The sequence below is a fragment of the Adiantum capillus-veneris genome, chromosome 14 (assembly GCF_014529385.1).
Source record: "Adiantum capillus-veneris isolate H3 chromosome 14, ASM1452938v2, whole genome shotgun sequence".
Taxonomy (NCBI): domain Eukaryota; kingdom Viridiplantae; phylum Streptophyta; class Polypodiopsida; order Polypodiales; family Pteridaceae; genus Adiantum; species Adiantum capillus-veneris.
In genome coordinates, this window is record NC_140944.1 from 111,791,869 (window position 1) to 111,797,327 (window position 5,459).

The following is a 5,459-nucleotide window of genomic DNA, read 5'->3' on the forward strand; positions in this document are numbered from 1 at the left end:
TAGGCCAAAAGGCATGAGAGTGAAGTCATAATGCCCAAACCTTGTGTTAAAAGCTGTTTTCGGAATATCCTCCCTTTTTATCCCAAGTTGGTAATAGCCTAACCTGAGATCAATCTTGGTGAAAAATTTGGAACCACCGAGTCGATCAATCATCTCATCTATGCAAGGCAAGGGATACTTGTTCTTGATAGTGCACTGATCTAGGCCTCGAAAATCTATGCAAAGTCTGAACGTTCCATCTTTCTTCTTTTGGAAGAGTATAGGAGCAGCCCAGGGAGAGACACTCGGTTTGATGAAACCTTGTTCCAAAAGCTGAGTCAATTGATTCTTCAGCTCTATGGATTCGGAAGGTGACATCTTGTAGGGAGTCCTTTCTATTGGTTGGGCACCAGGAATGAGCTCGATCTCGTGTAATAATTCCCTAGGTGGTGGAAGAGTTGTCAATTCCTCTAGAAAAATATCTTGATATTCATTTAGCCATTCAGGCTCTGATTCTTCTCATTTGGTCTCTGGTTTATTGAGCCTTATAAAAAAAATTGACAGTCCTTTCTTTAACCCCTTAACCAACGACTGGCTTTGACCACCTTCAAGGGAGCTTTCCCTGTTCTGCCTTGCACTAAGACTTGTTCACCCTTTGAGTTTGAAAAAGAGATGCTTCCTTCATTGCAATGAATGTTGGCTTTATTTTCTCTCGGCCAATCCATCCCTAATATTCCTTCAAATCGGCCCATCTTTAGGATTATAAATCTTCGTTGGGTTGAGTGACCTTCTAGTTGAAAGGATAGGTCTACCATCTGTTCATCTGTCAGAATGGTGAATCCCGTTGCTAGAGAAACCCGTAACTTACGGCATGTGAGTTGGGAGGTGACTTGAAATATTTTAACATTTTTAGGTGACAAAAATGAATGTGAGCTACAAGAATCGATAAGAAAGGAAAGAGGTTTACCCTCATACTCTCCCTTAGTCTCAAGAATGGAGAATTGTTGATTTCGGCCACTCGGGTCCAAGACAACATAAATGTGGGCTTGCTCCTCCATCTCATCCTTTATTGAAATGAAGTTCACAGTTGATGATCTAGGTGGGTTGTTGGTTGGATTTTGTCCATGAGGATGAGGCATAGGATTAGGTCTTGCCTTTGCTCAATTTCTCCCTCTGGTTTGAAGGTTTTTGAATTGTCCCCCTTGATTTGGTGGATTCAGATGGTTAGCAGGAGGCACCAAATAATTGGAGTCATTTCCTTTAGGGCATTCGACCTTATTATGACCAAACTCTAGGCACTTGTAGAATTGAATTTTTCTTCCACTTTGAGTGACAGGAAGGGCATTCACACGAACAAGGTGGGGTGGCGGTTGGGGTTGGGTAGTTGGCTTTGGGATAAATGGTACTTTATTTGCTTAATAGGGATGACCGTGATAAGAAGGAAATTCTCGCTTCCTATTAGTTATGATGCTTCCCTTAAAAAGGCTCTTATGTTTTGACTTGGCCCGAATTAAAGCATCTACGAGTGAAACAGGTCAGAGGGACTCTACTTCGGAAGCCAAATCTCCTCCAAGTCCAAGGATGAAGCGGCTTAGATTCTGTTCCCCTGTCATGAGAGGAGCATATCACGAAAGCCGAAAAAATTCCTCATAGTAAACTTCGATAGACCAATTCCCCAGCTTGCATGAAAGAAAATCATTTATCTTAGTGGTGGAGTAGTCCAGGGGAAGATAGCGTTCCTTGAGATGATGCTTTAACTCATCCCAACTTTGAGTCACTTCTGCTACTTGGCTAGTTTGACAGTTGAGCTTCCACCATGTTTTTGCAGGTCCTTCTAGCTTGGCTCATCCCATTATTCCTTGAGCTAGTGAATTGTAACCAGCAAGAGCAAAGTAGTCATCCATCTGAATTATCCACTCTTCTAGTTGGGCACATCATTACCCGTTCCTAAAAATGGATGCGATTGCACAGATTTGAGAAGGTCCTTGAGATCTTTGTCACGCCCAAAATCCTCTACAAGGGCTGCAGCAAGCGACATTTGGTTGGAACGTGACACAGGTGTAGCTTGGGGTGTTGGTGGCACTTGTGAATCAAGGGGTGCATAATCTGAAGCACTAAATGATGGTAGCTCCTGAGCAGTCTGACTCCTTGTGAGTCTACGTGGCATTTTGCTGTGACTAAAAAAAAATCCTTTCTCTTAGCAATCGAGTTGAAAAACCTTTCAGGTATACAAGACTAGTTAAATTCTTTTTAGAGATAGACCCTTCAAAAAGGTAAACTCTTTGTTATTTTCTCTCGTTCAAAGCTTTTCTTTTTTCTCTTTCTATTATACCAAAAACTTTACATATCTCAAGGAAATAATTATTGATATAGGCTAGCACTTCTTTAGTACTTTCTAGACATCAAGTTCTTCCATTTGCGTTTGGACAATTTCGAGTACTTCCTCTTCTTGAGAGGTCCACATCATCTGTAATTTGAGAAGTTATTTTCCATTACCTGACCCTTTTCTACAAGAGTCAATTAAAACCTTTATCTATCCAAGGACAAAAACTGCGCTCTGATACCACTTGTGAGGGCCATGCTCGGGGACCACCGGTTGTACCATCTCTACATGGATACACCGTGATCTCCGGCATCCCGCCCGCTTGAGGCCGACACCAAGATAGGACTCTTCCTGCTCTTCGATGCCAACTCAAGGGAGTGATAACATTCACTTTCTCTCACATGGATCCCTTAGCCCCAAATAATCTTTGCTTACCAATCAAACTTACCAATCGAAGTCATCAGACTAACTTGGAACTCAACCTTCCAGGGTCAACTGGTGGGAGTTCTCTAGTTCACCCTTGGCTCAAGGTCATTGATGCTTTTTTCTCAGTTAGGACCGAGCACAGCCATCAATGCGTTCCCCTAAGGTGAGTGTATTATAATCTACACGAATCCATCCCAAGTTGTTCCCCGTTCCATAGATTGGAATCCTTTTTTCCCCACTCTGGACTTAATTGCTAAGACAACATAAAATTGGGTTCAACTTTCCAGCCAACATTAACCCTTTGGAGTCCGCCCACCCACCGAACCATTTGATAGATGCACCTTCACAAGGTAGTACTATGATACTAGAAAACAATGTTCCAATCATGGCGAACCAAGAATACATTTCAAGCATTTGAAAGCAGCATGCAAATTGTTGCATACCCTTACAAATGTGCATTTATCAGGCCGTTCCCACCTTTTCCTTTATAAAATAATTTTACTTCCTTTTTCCTTTAATATTAGTAAGATTATCTAGTTATCTTTCAAGCAGTCACATATACTTCTCCAGGCATATCCCTATCCTCGTCCCAGGACCAGGGTATCCTGTCTCCTCTGCCATGTGAGAAGGCGGCACCTTTACACAGATTTCAATTCTTATTTTTCTTTATCTTGTGTGGGAAACTCTTCAAAAATAATCTACTTTAGGTTCCTTTTTAAATCAATAATCCCAAGAAGAAGAGCAAAGGTCCGGCTGATGAGGACAATTGCGGAATAGCCCATTTAGGTTCCTAGCCTTTGCAAGGTTTCTTTTTTCCAAAAAATTTGAAGACTTCCTTAATTAAATCACATCCTCCTCCCTTATCATGATACCTCCATGGATCCTTTTTGCTTCTTCCTTTTCCCGTCGACATCAGGCCTACCCGAACTAGGCCGATTTCCAGACGCATCCGCGGGTCACATCCACCGGACTGGGACACACTCCCATTCAATCCCATTTCTAGGGCAATGAATGAACCTTGAGCTCAAACATAGACCAACGGTTATCACTCCTAGCCAAAAAGGACCATCCTTCATTGTATCCCACAGGTAAACAGTTGCACCAACCTTTTTCCAAACATGAAGACAAGTTCACACTTAAATCGCTATGTTATGCTAGGGCTATCCACGTCAATCTTCTCGGTAAAGTTTTTAATCCTAGTTTCAATTTTAGATTTAGCTCCTTGAGTTATAAACCCTTAATTTGTAATCCTTTTAATTTTCTATTCAAAAAAGACATTAAGAAAACAACGAATCTCATGGAAGTTTAAGGTTTTGTATCTACATAGGCTTCAAGTTATCCCCGACTTCAATGAATCCCATTTTGGTCCGTTTTCATCATTTGCCATCCATGGGGCATCTCCATGGAAGCGTTGAGAGTTTTATGTTCAAGCAATAGGTCACCACATCCGTGAAGCTATCCCCTTACTCCCCCCCTTCAAATTTGCAATGCAAACTTGAAATGAACAATGCATATGCTTTCTATTATGAGTTTTTTCTTTGGTGTGATCTATGCGTGGTACACACAAAACTTACAAATGCACCAACTTACAACCTTGGGTAACTAATCAAAACTTCCTTTGAGTTCTTATGCAAGAGTAACACCCTTCTATGCGTGGTAGTGTAAAATGACAAAGTTCCTAAGAGTGGAATTGTTAGTGTATCGTAAAATATGCATGTAATAGTGTATGAATGATTAACAAATTCTTCTTTGGGAAGGGATTTAAGCGTAACTTTACTACGGTGGAAAGGATTAATCAAATGGCTTAAAGAGGCTTAAGGTTTTAGAACCTTAATGTTTGGAAGAGTAACGGCAAGTGTATTGACGTGGCCGGATCTTTTCCGTTTCCCTTTGCTTGAAAACTACCAATTTGGCTATGGGAATAGAAAGAGATTAAGAAAATTTAAGCTATGGAAAGCTTGTAGGTTAAGAGAGAGAAGGTGAAGAGGGTAATGGTAATTTGGATTATGGTTATGGCTTCTCTTGAGGAGAGAAGTGTGTGTAGGGTGTGTATCAAGAAGGAGGATTAGCTATGTCTTTCATAGCTCATTATCAAGCTTGAAATTTTCAAAATGTGTAGAGAAATGAAGTGAAGTGAAGCGTAGCAAAGTGTTTAATGAGTAGGGAAAGCCTACTTTTAAGCTTAATTTTGATAAGTCCCTTAACTTATCGTGATAAGTTACTTTTACATATCTTGATATCCTTTCTTGCTTTTCAAAGCTTCTCCAAGAAGCTACTTTTTCTACAAGTAGCTTATACAAAAAGCAATTTTTCTACAAGTGGCATATGCAAGAAGCTATTCTTCCTACAAGTGGCTTATTCAACAAGCTATTTTCAACAAGTGGCTTATGCAAGAAGCTATTCTTCCTACAATTGGTTTATTCAACAAGCTATTTTCAACAAGTGGCTTCTTCAACAAGCTACTTTTAACAAGTGGATTTTTAAACAAGTTACTTTTTCACCTTACCCTATTCTTTCTTTGTTTTCTTATGCAATTTTTCTTTTCTTTTCTTGAGATAAAATTAATATCCCATGCATTGGTTATATCCATGTTCCCATGGTGAAAACCGAAAGTGTCTCATGGATAGCTTTGCATTGAATATATCCATGTTCCCATGGTTAAAACCAAAAGTGTCTCGTGGGTAGCTAGGGTGCTTTACTTGATCGTTTCGCAAAGTCAACGGCTTAGATA